General features: G+C 39.4%; 1 protein-coding gene across 5 annotated transcripts in view; it reads left to right on the forward strand.

Annotated features, from left to right (window-relative positions):
• RAPGEF4 (Rap guanine nucleotide exchange factor 4) overlaps positions 1–25,890 on the forward strand; it is a 300,415-nt gene that overhangs the window by 73,402 nt on the left and 201,123 nt on the right. The gene's annotated exons all lie outside the window — the stretch shown is intronic.

A 25,890-nucleotide genomic window follows, 5' to 3' on the forward strand; every position in this document is an offset into this window, starting at 1 on the left:
CTGAGCTTTTCTGGAGAATGACCAGCACGCGGTTTCTCTCTGTGGACTGACATCCTCTTAACACTAATAGATACAAACAGGGAATTATCAGCCATGAAGGTGTATTTTGCTATCCAAATAAAGGACAGATATTCACTGGATGTCTGGGAACTTTGAGAGACAGAAAAAGAAGGACATATGCTCTACAAGGTCAGAATGGATCTTTTTTTATTCTTTAATAGGGAAATATTGTATGTCACAGTTTTGCATTTTGGTTTGAGGAATTATACTCTGAAGCATCTCTGGCTTTTCTAATTATGTTCCACCAGACCTAAATATGTACAGCGGGACTGATATAATTTGATTTCATCTTTATTTGTGGTGTGTGTATGTGTGTGTGTGTGTGTGTGTGTGGAGGGGGGAGTGATGGCTCATCTTTTTCTGATTGTGAAGGATATGTTTGTTTAGCCTGATGATCTTAAATATGCTTCTAGAAGATAAACAAAGATAGTTGTTCATAACTAGCCAGTTGGATTTATCACATTAATATTAAATGTATGTATTTATCTGGTGATATACTTGAATGGCATATATTAAAAATAAATTTGGGGCAAGGAAACAGATTGAGAGCGATGGTATTTCATCCACTGGACGCCCAGTAGGTATCTTGCCTGCCGCTCTCAAACTATATGAAGTCCTTAGTGTTTATGGGAACTCTGTTACATTATTGATGACTTGAAGTCAGACAGGCTCCGCAAGCTATGATTTCACTGTTTCTCAGAAGATGATCAGGGGGTCGGAACAGATCAAGGCTTGGCTGGCAGGTGCTAGGAATGCCCAGATGCTGTGGGTAGGCCTGTTGGTGGGGTGTGCCTGCCGTAAGCAGTAGTCATCGCTTCTTTACTGGAGCCCCTCTGGATGTTCATTTCAGGAGTGTGCACAGGATACTGGAATCTTGTGCAAGTTGCTGTGAGCAGAGGTTTTGAAATGCCTCCCATGGCCTGGCCATGCATTTGCCAGCTTGCCTTTGACCCCTCCCTGCCTCCCATGCCCCCACACTTTTGTCTTGCAGTGGCCCTCATTACTCTCCCAGCTAACCTACCATGCTGTGTGCCTCTAAGGAGTTTCTCAACTCCATACTAATTGATGCCACTTTGAAAATTTCATCTGTAAGAAACTCCTGTCACACTCAACAAACGTGTACTTGGTTCCCACGCTGTGGAGGTGTAAAATGCATCACCTCTGTCCGCCTGGTTTACAGTCTAGTGGAGAAGACAGACCAGCACAAACACAAGCCATCCTGATGTAGGACAAACTGGAAAGTACTATAAGAAAGATACGGCATGCTGGAGGACCTATGAGGGAGGGGAGGGAGAGATTCATTTCCATCCTGGGTATCGTTTCATCTGAACACAAAGAGATCTGGTTCTGAATTCTTCTATGGCTAACAAGGCTGTTTTTCAGCATCCCCAAAGTATTAGGGTCATTTCACCAAATTATAGCATTTGAGGCAGGCTTGTCCCAAGGGACCGAGCACGCAGGAGAGGCTGGGCTTCCTCACTCTTGTTGTGCTGTGTTCTGCCTTCTTTCCTTAAGATTGGCCCAGGGCAGGCTTGAATAGGGGTCTTGCCGGCCCTCTGAGGGTGTCATGTGTTGTATTTTCAAATGCCTGGCTTTGTGTTTTGTTTGTTGTTCAGCATCATCTGGAGAAATCCGCTCTCAGGTTTAATGGGTCCCCTGGGCAAAGACGGTTCTAGTTGGGAAAACTTTAAGAACTTGAGACTCAGAAGGAACTCGTGGTATGGACTGGGGGATATTGTTAAGCTCTTTATGTGTAGGAAGCTCTGTGGTCATGGGACTTTTCTGTTCTTATTGGGCCAAATTCCACTCCTGTGTAGTCTCTAGGCTGTCGCGGAGAGGTTAGAACACAGTCACTGGGGCAGGGTGTCTGACACTGAGGAAGGAGGAGCAGGAAATCTGTCACAAACTCAGCCTCTCCGAATGCCTGCAGGCTTGCCCGTGGTTGATCTCACTAACCTCAATGTTTTGAGCTGTCTGGTCCAAACCAATAAATGCAAGACAGACCTCCTAAAGGCTCTTGATGCGGTCGAGTGGTCTGGCCTGAAATTCTGATCTGTTCCTGGTTTAACCCAGCTCTGCTAGACGACCTTTTGGAAAGCTCTCTAGCTCCTGGGCCACCTAGTCGTATTATAAAGACACCTGGACTTAAATCCTGCCTGGCTGTCCAGAGTGCTCCAAGTTAATCTTGATTCATTACTTAAGTGCCTTATGAATTGGAAATTTTAGTGCCCCTGTCCTTTCCTTTTGGTTTGCAAATTCAAGAAGGCAAAGCCTTTCATAAATTGAAAATATCAAAGTATATTATTTGAAAGCAAGAACTTTTTGTTATCTTTCTTCATTTACGGTTGTAGTCCTTAAAAACTAGTTCCACATTAGAATTACCTGGAAAGCTAGTTAAAACTTTCCCTGTGTGGGCCCTCTCTAGAACAATGAAACCAGAATCTCTAGAAGAGGGGCCCTGAGCGTCACTGGCTTCTTCAAACTCCCCAGATGGGTGTGCTGGGCAGCCAGGGCTGAGAAGCTCTGTCTTCAGGCAGTGGGCTTTGGTAAGCGGGCACGGTGCCCCTTTGCATCTGGCTCTGCATTACCTGCCTGGCATTTTTGCCTTGTGCTAAGTCTCTGTGATTGAAAAATATGTTTATTTTTTGTTTGCATTAAATCTTAGTGGAATTTTTCTTTCTCTCATATAGACATTCTACTTCCAAATTGAGGTTTCTGTCAGATTTAAGTAATAATGGCAGTCAGTATTTTAGAGATACAGTGAGTGGGATTTTTTATTTAAGGGCTGTGATTAGAGGTTACCTGTGTGGTCTGGCTATTGAAAGTGTGAGAATCAAGTGCAAAGTCCACCCCCCTCCTTGAATTCCACCATCCTACAAACACATATTCTCTTATATGTCAGAGCAATCTTGTCGTTACACATCATACAGCTCCTGGAAAATTCCACTGTACCTTTGTAGGAGAATGAGAGTGAAAAAGGCAAGTAATCTCATAGCATCGTTATGAAGGGAGTTTTGAGCTCATGGGCCCTCTGAGAGTGTTGTGATCTCCAACCCATCCCTGGACTATATAGTTTGAGAGTCACTTCTCTAAGATATATCCCCGGAAAAAGAATACTAAGTTGAAAGGTATGAAAACATTTATGTCTCTTAATAAATGTGATCACATTTATTTTCAGTAGTTTTTTTTTTTTCTGCATCAGGAGTATTTGAGCATGCCTATTATATCCAGCCTTGGCCAGCATGATTATGACATATTTTCCTCCATTATCATAGGCGCTGTTATTGTCACTGTGTTTCTTTGATTACTGCTGGGATGGTTGAGATCTTCTTATATATTTCTTTCCTGATCATATTTATTCACATATACATTGGCATTTATTTGTCAGTTTATATGAATGCTTTATTTGATCAAGATATTAAAACCTTTTGTTGTAATTCCTGCAAATATTTTATCTTGGTCTGCTGACTTTTTATTTTTCATGAATTTAAAGTACATACATTCTAAATCCATTAAGTCCCCAACAAAAAGTTTATTTTGTTGTTTAAAAAAATTTTTAGGGGCATGTGGGTAGTTCAGTCAGTTAAGCATCCAACTCTTGGTTTCAGCTCAGGTCATGATCTCCTGCATGCTGACAGCTCCGAGCCTTTGGATTCTGTGTCACTTTCTCTCTCTGCCCCTCCCCTGCTTGTTCTCTCTCTCTCTCTCTCTCTCTCAAATAAATAAACATTAAAAAATTGTTTCTAGTTTGGGGCACCTGGGTGGCTCAATCGGTTAAGTGTCCAACTCTTGGTTTCTTCTGCTCAGGTCATGATCTCACGGTTTGTGAGTTTGAGCCCCACATCAGGCTCTGTGCTGGCAGCACGGAGCCCTCTGCTTGGGATTCTCTCCCTTCGTCTTTCTCTGCCCCTCCCCCACTCACACTGTGTCTGTCTCTCTCAAACAAATAAACTTAAAAAAAATTTCTTTTAGTTTGTTTTATAAAGATCCCATCTTTCATTTGTAGCTGATTTGAAAAATCACATGAAATAAGCAATAATGTTTTAGTTGTGTCTGCATGAATTGAATGAGTTTTAAAAACCTTTTTTTATTGCTTCTCTCTTCTGTTTCAAAACATTTATAAATGCTTTTACAAATTCATATATTGCCTCCATTTGTTTCTTATTACATCTATGTGGACCTTATTTTAGCACTGTAACAAAATTTTCTTAAAGATTTCTTTTCTGGATATTTGCACCATGACCTGTGTCTCTTCCACCAGTCTTCTGCTTGGGTTTTTTAAAGATACCAGTGATTTGATGGTAAAACCCTCTAGCCCTTAGTTCCTACTTTCTCCCTGTCCCCCCAAACACATCTCTAAACTTTCGGTCTGAGTGAAATATGGGTAGGATTGGAATTCTCCTAAAGTCAGTGAAGTGAGTCCTCCTTTTTGAGCATCTATAACTGTTTTCTCTTCTTCACTGTCTGGAATTGTATCTACCTCTTTAGTAGTTCTGGGGAAAGCATAGCTCCTTCCAGTGTTCATAAAAGTAGCTTTTCAGTTTTAGGCCTTTGCAATTTGGTGTGGGTTTTTCTTTGTTTGTAGGGCACTTTTGCCCATGCTTTACTTTGTTTAAAATTCATAGAATTGCCTAGTACAGGGGTGCCTGGGTGGCTCAGCCAGTTAAGCGCCGACTTTGGCTCAGATCATGATCTCACAGTTCGTGAGTTCAAGCCCCACATCCAGCTCAGAGCCTGGAGCCTGCTTCAGATTCTGTGTCTCCCTCTCTCTCTGCCCTCCCTTGGTGACCCCTCCCCAAAATAAATAAACATTAAAAAAATTAGAAAAAAGAATTGCCTGTACAAATATACTGAAAAAGAGAAAACATCTCTATAATAACTTATATTTAATCCCTGTTAAAAGCATAGCAGAACTTGGAAAGGGGAAATGTAGTAAAATGATCAGATATGGCATTTAATAAGAGATCCATCTACTCAGGAACATACACCACGTTGTGAACAACACGGTAAAAAAGGATTTACTTATCAAAAAGTTATGAAGCTTTTAAATAGCTTTAAAAATGTTAGTGTTCTACTTCTGAATACTACTGTGGATCACACTGCTTCCATCAACATTATCTTCCCTTCATTACCAAAGGTTTTGTCATACAAAGCAAATGACATATTTAATGGCATGATAATTAATAAATTAAAATTAATAAATTAGAATCATTACATGACTTCCTGATAGTAATAATTGCAAGCATGTGCATAACAGTGTAAGCTGTTATGAGTCCTTATGTTGTTAAGAAGTTTTTAGAGAAGTTTTAGCAGAGTTGGCAGTTCATCTTCCTGAAGTTCTTTCTCTATCTTGCTTTGTGCCTGTGGTTTTATACTTTCTTCTCCTTCATCTTAGCCTCTTCTCCAGACTTCTCTTAGGTCTGAAATGTCAGACTTAATTTTTTTTCCCTCCAACTTTTTATTCAAACTTGTAAACATCCAGAAAAAGTGAAAAAAGACTGGTAGGAAATACCGAGTTTACTTTACTATTTCAGCTTGATTTCCCCCCTTGGATCTCCTGTCCTAGCCAGCCTCCTTTTATAATCAATTGTGTATTTATCCCTTCCTCTTCAATTCCATCCCACCAGCACTGTTACCTCCCTCATCCCCCTTCAGTCTAGCCTGGGTAAGGGAGGCAGCTTTGTTTTCGAAGGCCAGGGAATGGGATCTGCCAGATTCTGATGACGCTGTGGCCTTGCTTCTGATGAGCTCTGTGACCTCAGGCAAGTTATTGTCCTACCTAAACTTCTTTCCTCATTTGTAAAAGGTGGTAATAGTAATCATACCCCAAATGGTTTCGAGGAAGAAATGACATAAGGCCATTAATCCCTTTGCCCCAAGGAAGTACCCAGTAAATGGTGTGGGAGGTGGAGGTGGATGGATACAGATGGAGGAGTTCAGATATACATGTGCCTGCTCACACCTCTAGTGCTGCATTCTCTGCTGTCAGGGATATTGTTTAAACCATCTACGTTGGCATCCAAAACTTTCTAAATGTGGTTGTACATCCTTTACCAGCCATATTGCCTTTATTAATTTATATGGATATTCTTGTCAACCTAGTCATATCAGCAAGCACTAGGTGGGCATCTACGAAGTGCCAAGTGCTCTGCTAGGCACTGGGCACACGGACGTGAATCGTGTGTGGCCCCCAAGGAGCTCACAGTCTAATGAAGATAAATATATGAAAATACATGTTAAAATCTGATGGTATGAGTTATAGTGGAGGGGCATACAGGGGCTAGAAGCGGAGGAAGGGGAGGGTGGCTGCTGGGAAGAGCAGAACCATTTTGAGAGAAAGTCCCTTGTGTGCCTTGTCATCCTGAGGCTGACAGGAAGGTTACTGACAGCAGGGTGCCACCAGACACAAGCAGAGGATACAGGTGTTACTGGGAACATGTCTGCTTTGGTGGAACACAGAGGAGGGGTCACCATACCCCTCCCAGTTCCAGGGTGAGCTTGTCTCATCCTCAGGTTCTTCATGGACAGAAGAGCCTGTCAGAACCACCTAGCCTTTCCTGAGAACCACACAGGGTTTTTATCTCCTTCTGTCCCCTCTCCGAGGCCCTCCGCCTGCTCTTCTGGACGCCAGCATTGTGCCTTCTTGCTCCCTGGAGCAAAAAACACATACAAACCCAGAAGTGTTAACCCAGAGAACTGAAGGGCAGATCGTCAGTGAAACATCTCCGAGCGGACTCAACCTTTGGGCCTGTTCACTCCTGCACCTGCATGTGCTTTCCCCATCTCTGCTGTACTTTCCCTTCTTTTTCCATCTGTGCCATGGTCCAGCCCAATTGCTGTCTCCCCTAACGTGCCCCCGTCTCCTCCCGATCAGGTGAGTAACAGCAGGAAGGAAAGATGGCAGTCCTTTCACGTAGGTGTTACCTCTTGACAGTTCGTGTTATAAAAACCAGATTTGTCTGTGAATGAACAGCCAAGAGGAGGCTGGGTTTCCTCTTGAGAAGATGAGGATCCAGATTATGAAAAAGAAAATGACTCTGAGAAAGACAGATTGAGATCAGGTGAGGGGATGGGGACAGGAAGGCTAAACACGGGATTGCTAAGATTCAGGGAAAATGGAGACCCAGAGCACTGTTGTTCCTTCATACAGACCAAGAATCCCGGAAGCTGAGAGGTCCTGGGGCTGACAGAGCCCCAAGCAAGAGGCCAAATGTTGCTTCGAAACTGACTCAGACGGGGCACCTGGGTGGTTCAGTCAGTTAGGTGACTGACTCTTGATTTTGGCTCAGGTCATGGTCTCATGATTTGTGGGACTGAGCCTGTCTTGGGCTCTGTACTGACAATGGGGAGACTGCTTGGAATTCTCTTTCTCTCTCTGTTTCTCCCTACCTTGTGCTCTCTCTCTCAAAATAAATGAACATTAAAAAAAATGACTCAGAGGAAACTAAGGACTGTTAATAGACACACTCTGGGGATACATTCGGTTTCTGCCAGATTTAGAGGCCTACAGATCTTTATCAGTTGGGGCTTTCAGTGGGGGCTCTGATGACGCTGGGGTAGCCAGGGTTTCTAGCAGCAATTAGGCCTGGGTCCCTGGGTCCCAGAAGACACAGAGCATTCCATGTCACTCTTTTTTATTTCTGTGTTCCTGTGGGACTTGGCAGGGTCTTCTCTAATCTGATGGAGAAGGAAGGTGAGCCCCTTAGAACATCCCACTGGTGGTAATCCATGATCTAAGACCAGATCTGATTAAAAATCTTTGTGGTTATTTGGATCTTACATTCACATCGTGGCTCTCTGTATTTGAATAAGAACTACCAATAAAAGATGAATTTTATTGCCCTTCAACTAAGTACCAGAAGTCATTCTTATTTTTTCCTGTATGTTAGTTTTTTAGTTATAAGTTATTACCAGCTTAGTCTCAAGAATATAGTTTAAGTACCCAGAATTCAGTTACGGGAGATTTTGAGATAAAGAGAGACTTTTTTTTTACTTAGGAAGAATTCAAGATTAGTCCCCAAATTATCATTTTGCCCTGTAGTAATAGGATAACTTATTTAGTCCATTGGTTTATGCGTAGTGTCATAAAAGAGGATTGGTCTACAGCAGGGGACTCTATTCCAAGTTGCATGAGCTCTGGGTAGTTCACAGATTAGCTCTGAGAAACCTGCAAATGTCTGATAATTTTAATTTGTGCACATTTTCTGAAAAGAGGGTCCAGAGCTTTCATCCTCATCTGAAAGGGCTCTGTTGACCCCCACAAGATTTGGGACCATTTTCTATAGAATCAGGATACAGATGAGCCTCTGTAGCCTGTTCCCCCTTTATGTGGGAGAGTAATACTTAATGTGGGAGAACATTTACTCTCAACAAATCTTTACAGAATTTGTGATGTGAGAATGGAGATGATAGAAATGATTTTCATTGTAGCTTTCAGGCTGAGACATTGGCATCCAGAAATTCATCTTGTAGTGAAAAGAAATCATTAGGAAAAATGCCATGTTCCAGCTTCAAAACAGAAATGCTTTGCAGTAAAGAGGTTCTACCAAAGCCTATTTTAAAATAAATACTTCTAATTTATGGATTCATCGCTTCTCTAAATAGAGCACATTTTAGTATTTTGAATCCAGCTCCAAAATGATTGACCTTTAGTAATAACTTTTCATGGAAGTGTGGTTTAGTATTTTCTGTTCCATACCTCTCCCCCCAAACCATCCACATGTAATAATGCCCACAGTGCTAACTGGATACCTTCAGACAATGGTGTTTTAAAAAATTAGTTAGAGCATCACCCATTATGCAAAGCAATAACTGTCTTTGTTTTTTATTTAAAGAAATTTAATTTATTGAGACTAGGTAATGCATACATGTAATAAAAATTCAAAAAGTACAACAGAAGATATGTAATGAAAAACATGCCTTTCTCTCACCCCAACCCTTACCACCAGCTCCCTTGCCAGAAGGGATCTGGCTACTTCTGTAGAATATTTTATGCAGAATATTCTCTTTGACTAACTATTGGGAAAGACTTCCAAAGCTTACATTTGACTCTTTTTCTCAACCTCTTGAGAAAGAAAAAAAAAAATTTAACTTCTAAAAGACATTTTGAATCACAGTCTTCACACAGATTGACTCTAACATACCTATCAGGGATTTCGGTGACTTTTTCCTTTTAATTTTACTCTTTATCTAAATTTCAACAACTTGGATCTCCTGTCGGCATGGTGTGATTTATAAATCTGAGAACATTATTGCAAAATGTGACTATGTTTCAGATAGAAAATTCTAACCAAGTCTTTGTAGTATAATTCATTTTAATTTTTAGTTATTACAGACTAATAAGTTGGTTGAAAATTCAAAGTAATATACATGATTAATAATATTGGAATTCTAAGAAGTAAATAAGGAAATAATTCCTCCTTCACTTTGAATAGAGGTGTTTAATCATCAAAGCTATGGAATATCACATTGATACCATGCTAGTAAATAAAACACGGGAAGTTCTCTTGGCATTAATTTTCAAGAAGTTCTCCCTATAAATAACCTTCACATATCTTTTACATTTCCTGAGTTGATGTATATGTACCAATCAAGACAAGCATCCCTTGTGGTGTAGATGACCTTGCATCTTTGGCCCTTGAGAGAATAAATATTTAGGTTGACAGTGCAGCTGTCATGAATTGAATTCATGAAATTGGATTTGTTTTTTTTTTTTAATCTGACATATTTTTCTCACTTAATTTCATTGTGCCGACTATGGTTTCAGTGCTATAACAGGGAGAATGTTTGCCCACCCAAAAAAAAGAGAGCAGGAATAATGATATGAAATATTGCCTTTGTTTGATAAAAATATTTCTTTTTGGGGGTACCTGTCTTCTTAACGGTTTCCTGGATATTATTTTTTTATAAGTTAAAAAAAACCCAAATCTCTCTTGATTTGATGTAAGGGGTAACATAAAGCTCATAAAACTTAAATGTAAAATAAAAGAGGAGGTAGGGTACGATAAAAAGAAACCTATTTTTTAATGCAAAAAGCAGAACATATGTATACAAATTCAAACAGTGTAGACAAAATCGACTACATAATTTGTGGGTCCCAGGGCAAAATAAAAATGTAACATCCCTTATTCTCCCCAGAGGAAGAAAGTGTCACTAGCCATAGTAAAATATAAAGCATTTTCCTTTCTCCTGCATTTACTATCTCAACTCCTCTTGTTTCTTATTTAGCTATTTATTGTTCAAAGTAAAGAAAGAATTAAGTTATTAGCACAAAGTTTCTGTTTGTCTTTCTGCAGTACAATGCCAGTTTCAAATGCAAATATAAGGACAATAAAAATTTTTTTTATTTAATTTTTTTGAAAATTTACATCCAAGTTAGTTAGCATATAGCGCAACAATGATTTCGGGAGTAGATTCCTTAATGCCCCTTACCCATTTAGCCCATCCCCTTCCTACAACTCCTCTAGTAACCCTCTGTTTGTTCTCCATGTTTAAGAGTCTCTTATGTTTTTGTTCCCCTCCCTGTTTTTATATTATATTTGTTTTCTTTCCCTTATGTTTATCTGTTTTATATCTTAAAGTCCTCATATGAGTGAAGTCATATGATACTTGTCTTTCTCTGACTAATTTCACTTAGCATAAAGAACATTTAACTTGTTTGTGGAATCACCACATAATTTCTATTTCCTGGCTTGTATGTGCATATGTATTATATTCCTACTAGAACAGTAGAAACTATGCACAAATTAATTCATCTGTTTCTGTTTCTGTTCTTGATGCACACACCTTCAACCCACAACCTCTAGCTGCAGCTGACAGAACACTAAGGCAGGACTCAGGAAAAGGAACTGTGGGTTGCTCTAGCTTTCCTTTCCCTTTATGTCATTATTTTCAGTGTAAGTGGTTGGCTCATACAAGGAAGTAACATGAATAAGAAAGGATATGATAGAGTTCCTTTGTCAGTACCATTGCACTCTTTCCGTGTTCAAAGCAAGTTCTGATTAGAATAAAAATGGGGTCTCTGGGGCTGTCAGCTCCTGGATTTGCTCATTGGAAGATGTAACATGCGTACTGTGTACATGAGTTTTGCTGAACTCCCATGCCTCACTTGTGCACCAGAATTCTGTTCCCATGAGGTATTGTGAATGCTGTATGTGAAAGGGACATCAAGAACAGTGGGCATGCACATTGTACTATCTCTGCTCACATACATATTCCACTGTTCCTTGTACTTCACTTATAAACAAATTCAAAGGTAAAATCACTAAGAATGTCAAGATAGTGATAGCAGAGTATTACACCAAGAGCTCAGAGCCATTGAGCCTTTGCACAGGTCTCATGCACATGAAACCAGCCCCACGGATAGAAATGCATTAACTGAAAATAATTTTCTTACTTTTCCTTTGCTGCTCACATTCCCAGCTCCTCTCACAAGAGAAAATTATTTCAGTAGCTTCTTTTATAATGTTTCAGATGGATATAGCTATAGATAGGTAAATATGTACATAAATAGAATGGTAGATTAAATATGGCCACAAATTTGGCGAAATTCATTTTTCCAATCAAGAGATGGATGTCATTTATGGAAGTGTATAGGTTTAAATGCTTTTAATGTAAATACCAGTATATAGTTGCTTATAACAAAACATTCCAAAACTTAGTGGTTTAAGACCAGAATTGTTTATTATTTTTCAGATTCTGTGGTTTTCTTCCTCTTGAGTTCAAATTGGCCCTGAGATGTGCTTCTACCAAGGAAATGTTATGGGAAGGTCTGTGTTTGACTTAGAGTGTTAGTCTACAGAGGCCTTGTGGTTTTATTCTTGCCCATGGGGAGCATTTCCTCCAATGTGTGAAGATACTGAGAGGAAGAACCCTGTGGTCCTTTCCAGTCATTTCAGCCATATCAATTGAGAGTTCAGAGGAGAGAGTCCCTTCAGTCCCAACCCACTTCCAGCTGGCTGCAGCCACCTGAGTAAGCCCAGGTGATACCAACAGAAGAACTGCTCAAGAAACCCACAGAATCTGAGAAATAATAAGTAGTCCTGGTCTTAAACCACTAAGATTTGGGATATTTTGTTATGAGCAATAGCTATATAATGGTATTTACATTAAAAACGTTTAAACCTATATACACTTCCATAAAGGAAATTACATCATTCATATTATCTGTTTCTTGCTTTTTTCCATTCAGTGGATCTTAGATACCCTTCTGTCTCAGTGCATTCAGATCAACCACATTATGCTACAGAGTTTCTCGTTGGCTGGATTACTGTAATTTATTTAATCCATTCCCCTCTTCATGGACAGTTATGTTGGTGTTTGGTCTTGTAAACAGTGCTGTAGTGGACATTCTTGTACATATATCTTGATGTACTTCTATGGAGTAAGTCCTTACTTATGGAATTATATGGATATTATGTGAAATTTACATGTTGAATAGTTTCTTTAAAAATTTTTTTAATGTTTATTTATTTTTGAAAGAGAGACACACACACACACACAGAGTGCAAGCAGGGAAGGAGCAGAAAAAGAGGGAGCCACAGAATCTAAAACGGGCTCCAGGCTCTGAGTGGTCCGTACAGAGCCTGACGTGAGGCTCGAACTTACAAACCAGAAGATCATGATCTGAGCTGAAGTCAGAGACTTAACCAACTGAGCCACCCAGGTTCCCAAAGTTGAATATTTTCTAATTACACTTAGGAAAGTCGGCATCAATTTATACTCTTCCCAACAATGTATATTTCAACAATGTGTAATTTCAAACTGAAAATTTCACCAGGAAAAAAAAATGGTATCTTATTATTATTTTGTTTTCGTAATCATGAGTGAGTTTAAACATCTTTAAAAATATTTCCTGGCAGATTTTTTTCCTTATTTTCTTTTTTTTTCTGTGAGTGGCCAGTTTATATGTCCAGTAGTCTACTGGGTTGTAGCTACAGTTTGTAAGATTATAAGAATTCTTTGTAAGTTAAAGAAACATGGCCCCTTTTTACCATATGTATTAAAATGTCTTCCAAGATTTTGTTCAAGATGTATTTTGTGACCAGGCACTTAGGACTAGAGAGACATTTTCTGACTTGCTTTATGATTTTTTTTCCTCAAGACATTTCATGCATTATTTTTTTCCTCTAATCACTTTCTCTTGAACTATGTCCCAGTTATACATCCCTAAAGACATATTATCATAAAGCAAAACTTTTTAAAAGACATTTTATTGTCTGTCACTCCTCTTAGAAATTATTTTAATTTATTCATTTAATGTTTTTCTCCTTTTGCTACTGAGAAGATATTACTCCAGGAGGTTAATTCTAAATTAGCTGGTTGCTAGGTGTGAACACTACAAAATGCATTTCCCAGCAATAATTCATCCTCATCTATTTGAGGGAAACTAAAGGAAAGGAATGCCTTTAAAAATTATGTCACTTACTGTTTTTCTTGGCCAGATCAGTGGCTTAGCTGTTTCAATACATGGTCCCTTATTCTCTTTAGAAATCAGATTCTTTTAGTGGGACTGTCTTATTACAAGGTTGGAGCTAAAAAACCCTGGATGCAGAGATGAAGCAATTCCATCTTCATGCCTAGACCTAATCATTGACAAGTACCCAGTGCATGGCTCATTGGTGGTTCTAAAAAAAAAAATAGAATATAATCATGTGTGGAAATTAGCAGACACAGCTCCAAAAACTTTGGGGGTGTAGACTGATAGGAGTGTCTAAGATTGGGTGCATATTATGAAGGTAGAGGAAGAGAACTACTGTTACTTAAAAACTTGATTTTAAGAGGCAAGCCAAAATGGTGGTAAAATGTGCTGGTAAACAGCAAAGGAGAGCTAGTGAGCTCCTCTTCCAGAAAAGCTTGCAACCTTCTTTTTTATTTTACTTTATTTTTTTAATGATATCCTGTTTTCTGTGTACAATGATATTTAAAACATTTTTTTAATGTTTTTTATTTATTTCTGAGAGAGAGAGACCGCATGAGCAGGGAAAGGTCAGAGAGAAAGGGAGACACAGAATGTGAAGCAGGCTCCAGGCTTTGATCTAGCTCTTAGCACAGAGCCTGATGCGGGGCTCGAACCCATGAACCATGAGATCATGACCTGAGCTGAAGTCGGATACTTAACCGACTGAGCCACCCAGGTACCCCAACCCTCTTTTAGAACACAGCAGTCCCTTTGGAAATAATTAAGATGTTTATTTGCTAAACAGCTTTTCAGCCTCCTTGAGAAATGAGAAGCTTGTCCAAAGATTGGTTTTTAATAAGGAAAATATTCTTCCTTTAAACATAAAAATACTTTGGGAAGAAATTTTTATAAATTACTTTATATTCTACTTCTCCCATTTTATCTTGGGTAAAATATTACATTTTCTTTTCCTTCTACGTAGTGAACATGTCATATTTATAAGTTCGTGATCTTATTCTCTACTTCTGTTGGTTGGTAGAAGCCCTTCAGGGCTTCTAAGCTGTGTAGTTTTTGCCCCCTCTCTAGCAAAAAAAAAATCTGTAGTTTTTCTGTTTTCCCCCTTGCTCCAAATTTCCGGCCCTCACTTTTCACAGCAATCAATATTCTTGTCTATAGAAACCCTCCTTTATCACCTTCCCAGGTGCTTTTTTCTTTAGGAAGTGTTGGGAAATGACACAGCCACCCTTTTGGCATGGTGTCTGAAGCAAGAGTGAATAGACCTTGAAGAAGTGAGCTTTCATGCTTGTAGCTGGTGTCATCTACCAGTTTGATGTGTAAAATAGTGTCACATTTGGGTTGATGGCTTAGATGACTTATTCGCAGGTCTTAATTGTGTTCAGATTGGTTAGGAGATCTGTACAAGGGACCTCTGGGTTAGTGATATATGGCTGAAGTGATTCAAATCTTTATAAAACATTATTCTAAATTATTTGTCAAGCTGTAAACATATAGTATAATATCCAAGTTCATTAATATTTAGAGGGGGCAATTTCTAAGGTGGAAAGCACATGACCTGGCTGGCATATAGACTTGAGTCAAAATGAGATTTTACTGCTTCCTGGCTGTGTGATATTGAGCCAGAGGTTTGTACTCTAGTTTTCTCATCTATAAAATGAGATGAGATAAAATAAAATATAGCTTGCATGGTTGTAGGGTGTCTGAGTGTCTAGCACATAAGTAAACATTGAGTGAAAGAATTTCATTAAATGATAACCGTGTATATATATATATATATATACACACACACACATATATACATATATAACTTGATAGTCACTCAAATATGTTTTATAAATCTAAATCATTAGGATACATTCTTATTTTTTATGATAAACTCATCTGTTACCTTTAGTGATAAATAAATATGAAATTATAAATCACTAAAACAGAACTCCTCACAATTATATATAATAAACTTTCTTAACCATTATCCATTTCCATTTCAGAAGTCAAATTCTCAGTGGCCCTGAAAGATTGGAGTCATTAAAGAGCTAAGGGTAGCCAGTTTTCATTCCTTTAAAGTTTCCATTTCCAGATTGGAATGTGAGTCTAGGGCAAAAAGAGGATGAGATGAAGCGTTGCTTTTCCAGACTCTCCCTGACCTTGAATGAAGGTGATATATCTGGCCACTCCACATCTTCTGAATAGAAATGAGAGGTGAGGTAACTCCTTACCCATTGTAATGGAAATACAGTCTCCATGCAATTAAAGATGTCACATCTCGGTATAGACACAGGCTTATTTTGAAAAATGCAAATTGATAAATAACAAACAATCTTGGCAACAAAAATTTTCATAGTAGCTCCCTTTGGGTCCCCAAACTTTCTCACGTATAGATATTTGCATGTAGGCTTGCATAAGTATGTGTAAAATGTACCCACTTCTGTCTATCTACATTTAGTTCTGTGCCAGTGAGTATCACTTCCAAGAGATATGCCAGAAGAAGCTGAAGAAGGCTCAGGTCTCTGTGCTTTGAGGTGAGAGGTTTGGTGCTTGAAACCACCAGAAGTCATCTGGGTAGGGGGTCAGTGGAACAGTTTCTTGATTGTAGCTCTTTTGTTACATGGTGTCTCAGATATGAGACTAGTGTAAACTAGAGTAAACTCACAGCCATGATCTTTTCTGCTGTTGTGATTAAACATGCTCTGTTTGGGTGTTGCCTGGTAGGTGAGAATAATACACTGCCTGAGTAAGAACAGTATTATCCTGAGGTGTGGCGTCCTTTTGACTTCCTCCCCCAAATGGAGCCCTTCCTGCTTTCCAGCTGAATGATGAGTCATGTGAAGAGACTTGAGGATGTGACACAGGAGATGGGTCAGGCCATAATTATTTGGGTTTTTTTCTCAGATTGAGCAATTATTATTTATTCTTATTTACCACTAGCTCAGCATTACTGTTAAAAAGGAAGAATTTATATGAGCACTTCATTTCTTTTTCTTTTTTTTTAATAGTTTATTGCCAAGTTGGTTTCCATATAACACCCAGTGCTCATCCCACAAGTGCCCTCCTCCATGCCCATCACCCCCTTTCCTCTCCTCCCAACCCCCATCAGCCCTCAGTTTGTTCTCGGCATTCAAGAGTCTCTCATAGTTTGCCTCCCTCCCTCTCCCCCACTATTTTCCCTTTCTTCTCATCCATGGTCCTCCCTTAAGTTCCTCCTAATCCTCCTATATGTGCAAACATATGGTATCTGTCCTTCTCTGCCTGACTTATTTCGCTCAGCATAACACCCTCAAGATCCATCCAAGTTGCTACACATGGCCAGATTTCATTGTTTCTCATTGCCATGTAGTATTCCATGGTATAGATAAACCACATCTTCTTGATCCATTCGTCCGTTGATGGACACTTAGGCTCTTTCCATGATTTGGCTATTGTTGAGAGTGCTGCTATGAACAATGGGGTACATGTGCCCCTATGCATCAGCACTCCTGTACCCTTGGGTAAATTCCTAGCAGTGCTATTTCTGGGTCATAAGGGAATTCTATTGTTAAGTTTTTGAGGAACCTCCACACTGTTTTCTAGAGGGGCTGTACCAGTTTACATTCCCACCAACAGTGTAGGCCCATTTCTTCACATCCTCGCCAGCATCTAGAGTTCTCTGATTTGCTCATTTTAAGCCACTCTGATCGCCGTGAGGTGGTATCTCAGTGTGGTTTTGATTTGTATTTCCCTGATGAGGAGGGATGCTGAGCATCGTTTCATGTGTCTGTTGTAGGCCATAATTATTTGAATGGCATGAATGACAAATCTGCACATATCCCATCCAGGTAAAGCCAAGAAATACAAGAACGGCTGGGAATAGCTCATGGCTACATGTAGCATCTCCCAAGGCTCATCTGTTAGTGCTTTTAGTACCCAAAAGTGCCATATCCAAGTCATAATGTCTACCAGCATTCTCACTGCAAACCTGAACATTCTGATGCTTAGTTCTATTTCTTGTGATTTCTGGCCACTGGGAAGTGTTTTTGAGTTAATTCAGAGTGAAAGATTTGTGAAGTGTTGGTATGCCTGAGCTAGACCTACATATGTGCGCTAACAGTAACATGTAGCCAAGAGAGCCATGCAAGAACACTCCCTGGGGTGTTGAAGGAAGACAGCTCATCTGTCTATTAAATCATGCTCTTCTGGAACATAAACACTAGCATTTGTTAGCTGTCAAGTATATAAGTGTCAAGAGCACTTATATATTATTTTGTTTTATCCCAATTATGACTTTATGAGGTAATAATAATAAACAAAATTAATGATATGCCTAATGCTTACTATGGGCTTGTCATTATGCTAAGTAGCCATTTGTCTCATCTAATCCACCTAACAACCCTGGCCAGTAGGGATTACTATACCATTTTATAAGTAAGAAAACTGAGAGAGATTAAGGAAATTGCCCCAGGTTAGATAGCTAATAAAGTAAAGGAGTTAGGACCTAAACTAGTCTCATCTGACTCCAAACACCATGATTTGTACCATGTTGTTTCTCTGACTGTCCTAAGATCAAGAATATCAGCAACAAACCAGCCAACCGACCACATAAATAAGCAAAAAACCCAGTTTCAACCTCCTTTAATGGAATATATGTGAGAAAAATGCTTATATTCATTGGAGAGCAGTAGGCCAAATTAGTATAGAGTGCTTACTATTCTAACTGACACTGAGAAGAAAATGGAATCTATACATTGAGTTAAATTCAACAAACATGAAGCACTTCCTGTGTTGGTCATGCTTCTTATGAGACCCTGAGGTGAAAAATTCAAGAGATACATAAGAAGAGAACATCCTCTTATACAAGAAAGTTACTGTTCTTATTTTATCCCCTCATGCTATTATATATCATTTCCTACAAGAAGTGCCCTGTTGGAGGGTAACCCCTCTAGTTTCCTGAGACACGGGACACGTTTATTATTCTGTATATATGACGTGAAAGGACATTCTCCTAAAAAATGACTTCTCCATTTCAGTCTCAGTCCACTTCACAGGGAGAGTCATGTTAATGATCCATCATGCTAACATGATTAAATAGTCCAGCTTCTAAATGCACTGGGAAATCTGGGTGAAAGGTAATCTACCTTTATGATAAAAAATAAAGAAAAATCCAGAGTTAGTTTTGTTTAAGGAACTCTCATGTGTGGTATAAAGTGAATATCTTAAATAAATGTAAGATCTTTCTAAGCATGCTAATGATGAAAAGTTTAGTCCTTTTTACCACATAGACATGTTTTGTTTTGTTTTGTTTTTGTTTTGTTTTGTTTTTTTTCTTATAAGAACACTCTTTGTCTGGAGATGAATCCAGATGACTTTGTATATACAATTCTTATACAATTTGAAGATAATGTGCACACAATGCTTTTGCTGCCCTATGCATTTTGTTTATACATGTGCAAATTTATCTAAAGGCCAGAATGGTATGGCACATTTACAATAATATACCAAACACATAGTCGTGGGAGAGGTCAGGAGGAAGAATTATATGAACCACATATTTGGAGAAAATCAAACTCCATTTACTTGTACCATATGTTCTTTACTACACTTATTTTTTCTTAAGAACCACAAGTTATGCCAGTTTCCAAATGTAAGCAATAAGTAAGATCATCTCCTAACCCTTCCCCTGATCCCCATACACCAGAGAGCAGCCCCCTTGTTATATAGATCTCCATGTCCCCAACTCCAAATTATCAGTAATAAATTGAGGATCTCCATTTATATTTTACTTTTCATGAAAGAAATATATTATGGAAATAATTATGGTGAGTTAGAAGAAATTATTCAGTTTCCATATAAAGCCAGTATTTTCTACCATCTTAAGCTTTAAGGAGAAACTTCCATTTATTCATTCATAGAATATTTACTGAATGTTTATCAGGGGCACATCACCATTCAACTAACATCCAAAAATATATGTACCTTGGGCCCAATGAGGTGACTGTCTAACTCAAGATACACGCCACATATATATGAAAGATTGAGTATTAGTATAAAAATTAAAAGTACTAACATTAGGGGGGAAATTAATGGTCCACAGAATGTGAAATGATAGATGTCACACTTTCTATCCTCTTAAGTGCTAAATACCTGTTTTCTTTCTAGTACTTTGTCTGTCTTGTGTTTCATATGTAATTCAAAGCTTGTGTAAAATCTTACTTCCTCCACTGAAACCTTTGAGCCTGAGGAGACTTATGGTCAGATTATCCATGAGTCTATATTACTTATTATGTGTCTTCTTTTCCATTAAGCATTTGTGTTTACTTGCTTTTTGCTTGTTTATGATTTTATTGCTGTGCACCCTCATTCAGAGATTCTGAGCAGGAGTGTAGCTATTTACATGTCTTTAAAGAAAGCTTTTTCCCTAGGGAGAAAAGCTATTCTCTTCACCAAGCATGCAGTTCTAGAAGCCAAAGGAGCAAATGGACATGTACCTACCAGGACAAATCAACCAAATCAACCTGGAATCAATGTTTCTACTTGATCTCCTACACAATAGTTATTCTGCCCACTTAGGGATGATGAATCATTTGTTCTTTGGTCCTCTGTGTTTCTCTTCATTTTTGATACTTTTACTGTCCACTTTACTTCCTAGCATTATGTGCAGTATTGGAGTGGACTACTCAGTAATGGTCAAGTCTTAAAGGATTGAGTGGAAAGTCCATAGCCAGTGACTGTCAGATGGTGGGCACTCAATTAGTATTTACTGAATAAACAATCGTAAACACTTAGATGTTGATTTTAACCAAAATTAACATTACAAAGAAAATCCAGTGGAAAAACACCAAGTGATGTAGCCCTTTCCTTCCTCTTCAGGATATTTCTCAGGGAAACTATCTTTTTTTTCTTTTCTTTTTTTTTTTACAAATAGTTTATTGTCAAATTAGTTTCCACATAACACTCAGTGCTCATCCCCACAAGTGTCCTCCTCCATGCCCATCCCTCCTCCCCCCCACATCCATCAGTCCTCAGTTTTTGTCAGCATTCAAGAGTCTCTCATGGTTTGCCTCTCTCCCTTTCCCCCACCATTTCCGCCCTTCTTCTCCCCCTTGTTCCTCCGTTAAGTTCCTCCTAATCCTCCTATACGTGCAAACATATGATATTTGTCCTTCTCTGCCTGACTTATTTCGCTCAGCATAACACCCTCAAGGTCCATCCATGTTGCTACACATGGCCAGATTTCATTGTTTCTCATTGCCATGTAGTATTCAATGGTATAGATAAACCACATCTTCTTGATCCATTCGTCCATTGATGGACACTTAGGCTCTTTCCATGTTTTAGCTATTGTGGAGAGTGCTGCTATGAACATTGGGGTACATGTGCCCCTAGGCATCAGCATTTCTGTATCCCTTGGGTAAATTCCTAGCAGTGCTATTGCTGGGTCCTAGGGGAGTTCTATTGTTAGTTTCCTGAGGAACCTCCACACTGTTTTCCAGAGGGGCTGCACCAGTTTACATTCCCACCAACAGTGTAGGAGGGTGCCCGTTTCTCCACATCCTCGCCAGCATCTAGAGTCCTCTGATTTGCTCATTTTAGCCACTCTGACTGGAGTGAGGTGGTATTTCAGTGTGGTTTTGATTTGTATTTCTCAGGGAAACTATCTTGAGATGTCTGGGTAGCCCTAGTGTATCCTCCTGTTTTTATAGTTGAGAGGTCCATAAGCAACTCCAGAGTTTTTAAGGATTGTCCCCAGGCCATCAGGCAAGGCAGTTGGCAGAGCCATACCAGCCTTGGTATTTCCCCATTGCTGGCCCAGTCCTGCCTGTTTAGCAGAAATCTCTGAATAGGAGTTACAGGAACATATGATAATTGGATTAACTGTGTTTCCAAAACTATTTTGAGAATCTGATAAGAGTCATAGACCCTCTCCTTCAAAAAATGCATACATATAAAACAGTATATAATTTCAAGTATGAACTTCATAAATCTCATCCAATGACAACCATCTAGGGTTCATGATCCTCATTTCAAGAAGTCCTGGTACAGATGGTACTTGACAGGAAACATTCTGCTGATTTCTAAGCCTTCCTATACTCTAATTACACTTTGAGTAATTACAAGATCATACAATGTGGATAGTTACTACCACTTCTCAAAATGCCCATTTAGAATTTAATTATTAACGAGGGAACAATTCCCAAAGCAGATATCCAAATCTACACGTTGGCTGAACACACACCCACCCCCTGCCCCCACACATACACTTCTGAACATAAACTATTAATTTAAAAAGTGTCTACTTTACTCAATATAAAGGCAGTTTAATGACTTGAAATTTTGTATTTCCTATAACTACTAAATCCTCCATTTAAAATTTTATATTGTCCCTCTTTTCCTATCATTTTTATATTAATCACCTGCCATAGTGTGTATCATTTATTAAGTGCCTCTTGTGTGCATTTTACTCCAGAGGCTAGAAAATTAGTTATGCAGCAAGTACACAGAGACCATCTGCTACGTGTAAGACATTTTGAGAGATGATGGGAATAGGCCCCCCAGAGGATACAAGCATAGTCTTTTTTCTCATGGTCTTAAGTCTTTATTGAGTGCTATTCAGCTTTAAGCAAGAGAGACAGACACAAAAATCACTTTTAGATGAAGTTAACAACATGAAGGAGGTAGGGGACCATACTGGGCTTTGGAAGGTAGGTGGGATTTGAGAAGGCCAAAAAGAGGGGAAAGGTATTTTAGGCTATTCCAGTTATCTATGGCTACATAACAAACTACCCTAAAGTTAGTCACTTAAAACAACCACACTCTTTTATTCTGTTCACAAATCTGCAGTTTGGATAGGGCATGGCAGGGGGTAAGGGTGAGAGAGAACAGCTTATTTCTGTTCCACTTAGGGTCATTTGGGGCTAACTCAGAGGATAGCTAGGGGCTGGAAACAGCTGAAGGCTCCCTTCTGGCATGTCTGTCGGTTGATGCTGGTTATCAGCCGGGACCAGCTCAAGCTAGTGACCAGAACACTACATGTGGCCTTTGCACGTGGCTGCTTAGCTTCCTCCCAGCAAGGAGGCTGGGTAACAAGAGCCAGTGTCTCAAGAGAAACAGGCAGAAGCTCCTTAAATCCGTGACTCATCCATTGCCACTTTATTTTGGTCTTAATTACAGGTACATTCAGACGGAAGAGAGGGAACATAGGTCCAACCTTAACACATAAAGGTCCCATTATAGGAAGAGCATAGGGATGGGAGATAGTGTTATGACCTTTCTGGAAATCACAGTCTGCCACACAGGCCATGGAGTTATAGCAGTGAGGTTATAGAGGTGGTGAAATTAAAGGTCCTGGGGGAATCAGTTGGAGAATTTGTGGACAGGAGCCTGGGAAAGTAGATAGGAATCTAAGCCAAAGAATCTGGACTTGGATCTGCTGATATTGGCGAGTCTTTAGAGTTTTCACTGTAATCACAGTGATAATTAACGAGAATAATCTGGCTGGAGAATGCTCGATAGTATGAGGGAGAGGTTGAAGGTGGCACAGTAGCTGGGCATTTATCACAGTAGTCTAGATATGCTGTGACAGACCATGCTTTGGGTGAATATACGCCAGAAAAAAGGGATGGATATGAGAGATGTTGCTTGGGAATACAGGATCCAAAGTAATTGGATAAGAAGAGTAAAGGAAAAAAATAAGAGATAATGTCACTCTTAAGAGCTAAGTAAAAACATAGACTGTAGTCTTAAGGACATGAGGTTATTTATAATCTCCATCCCATTTGTGAATATTCATATTCATATATTTCATTGCAGCCATTTTGATTTTGACTTTGTGTTTAATTTTGAGATTGTGGGTTTGAATCCCCATTTATAGAAGAGAAAATTAAGTAATTACCCAAGTGTCCTATACTAGAATCTCTTCTCTGTAAAGGCCAATCTGTGAAGGCCTTCTCTGTGACCGCCAACTGAATCTTGAAATCTGTGTGCATTTAATATTCACAGAAATAGATTTTGCTCTGACACCAGGTGGTTGGCTATCTTATATCCGAACAGCTGCTAGTACTTTTACCATGAAATTGTTAAGGCTCTTAAGGCAAGGTTTATATAGTATTTGTGTTATTTGCCTTACATATAGAAGGAGCTTGAGGTGCCTGAAAGTCTCAGTTGGTTAATCATCTGATTCTTGGTTTCAGTTCAGGTCATGGTATCATGGTTTGTGAGTTTGAACCCCATGCTGGGCTTTGTGCTATGAGCGTGGAGCCTGCTTGGCATCCTCTCTCTCCCTCTCTCTCTGCCCCTCCCTTGCCCGTACTTTCTCTCTGTCTCAAAAATAAATAAATAAACTTAAAAATATATAGAAGATCTCTCCCTCTAGATAAATAAATAAATTTTAAAAGTATAAAAACAGCTTGATTTTTGAGGTTGAATGCAATCGATGTATATATGAGACACAAAGTCTTCTTGTACATACAAGTTAGGCTGTATTTTATGTTTGGTTAGCATACACTGCCAAGTAAGTCTGTGTGCTCTGTCTTGCCCAGCACCCAGGGAGACTTGGAGCAGACACAGCCTCCCAAGGGCAGAATGGCTTGTGGCCTCACCCTGTCCTCTCTTGGAAATCTCATCTCAACGACCGTAGGTTGGGCTTAGGAGACCTGAGGCAGAAGCTGGGGTTCAGTCCCTAAAGACTATTGATAGTTTTCAGGTGCCACCTGGGAGAATGGGCCTGGAAATAAGGACACACTTCCATCTTGGGCTTTTCTGTTGTGAAGGCAGTCTCTGCTTTTCATGGGGTGAAAATTACTTCTGGACTTCTCACTTCTCAGTTGCCTCTTTCCTCTCCTACACCCCACGGTGAATCAGCTGTATGCTCTCAAGCATGAGATTCAATTACTTTTATTGTTAGGCTTGGCTATGATTGTCTTTAATGGTCAGAAAATTATCCAGCATCTAAAAAACACAATTAAAAAATTCAGCCACTGTGTGTCCCTATGAGTTTTGGCTGGCAGCAAAGAAGTAATTCTTCTGACAAGTTGTTATAGACATTTGGCTTTTAGTACTAGTTCTCCAAATTTTATTTCACAAATGGAAACCTGAGGGGTTTTTTCCCCCTACTCCATTCAGTAGTAGGCATATTTTAACCAATCTCAAAATGAAAGTGTCAGTTTAATGTCATCCTTGAGGTAGAAAATATTTTATAGCTAATAATCCTTACTTTCCATGTATGACAACAATCAAATATATGAATACTAAACATATTTAGACTCTGGTTCTAGGCCTAAATAAACTGGCATCCTTGGGAAACTTACTTAATTCAAAAGCAAGTTGTTTTCTTATTGGGAAGAAGCAAAGAGCAGCCTTACAGACTGTCTGATAGGAATTCTAGTGCAAATGATATTGGTGAAAAGAAGTACTCTGGGAATCCTTGTAGACGATAGCAACCTAGGGCATTTGCAATAAGGATCATGAGGAAGTGGTTCCAGGCCAGGCTGGGGTGGTTTGGGATTATATGGGGACAGGGAGCCTTAGAGCTTTATGGACCTTGCTGTTTCTGACAACAGCAAGTGTTTCCTAATATGCCATGGCTAAATCCGTGACAGAAGAAGTCATTGCCTCCTACACTTTTGGGGAGGAGGAAGCCATGATAGCAACCCTTAATGAATGGCCTGACAGCTCAGGGAACCTCCCTGCATGTGTTGTTTTGAATGATGCCAACCAGTTTCAAGTGGGCAGGATTAACATGCAAACCAAGCCCAGATTTTTAAAAAAAAATTAATATCTGATGTTTGCCAATCAGAGGAAAGGTGATAGAGTACAGCACACAAATTTTTGAGAGCTGTGTTATCACCTGGACTAAGACATCCTGCCATGAGACGGCTAGGGACAACAGCTGGCCCCTCTGTGGCCACCAGGGGATGGGTTTGGCAGATGAAGGGAAATGTGAAAATATTCCTCAGACATGGCTACAACTTTTGGTAAAATGTGTAAACATAAAAGTTAACATTTTTGCCATTGTAAGTATACAATTCAGTGGCAGTAAGTATATTCAGAATGTTTTGTAAGCATTACCACTGTCTCATTCCAGAACCTTTTCATCATTTCATAAGGAAACCACATACCCATTCAGCAGTCACTCCTCATTCCTCATTCCCTCTAGCCCTGGCAACCACTAAGCAGGCTTTTTAGGAAGGGCCCTGAGGTTGGGAATTAGGAGATGGGGGGTCTTTTCAAATATGGGCTCCCGTCTTTGTGTTTTCCAACAACATAGCAGCCCCCTCATAACAGCATGATGGCAAACCAATAATTTATGGCTCCCTTCACAAAACTTTTAAAATAACTTTAGTGAGTTGCATTTAAATATCATAAAGTTTGCCCATTTCAAGTGCATAATTCAATGGGAGTCTTTACAAGGTGGGGCAGCCATCACCACCGTTCAGTTTTCCAAC

The sequence above is a fragment of the Hyaena hyaena genome, unplaced genomic scaffold (genome assembly GCF_003009895.1).
Source record: "Hyaena hyaena isolate Hyena2069 unplaced genomic scaffold, ASM300989v1 scaffold_154, whole genome shotgun sequence".
Taxonomy (NCBI): Eukaryota; Metazoa; Chordata; class Mammalia; order Carnivora; family Hyaenidae; genus Hyaena; species Hyaena hyaena.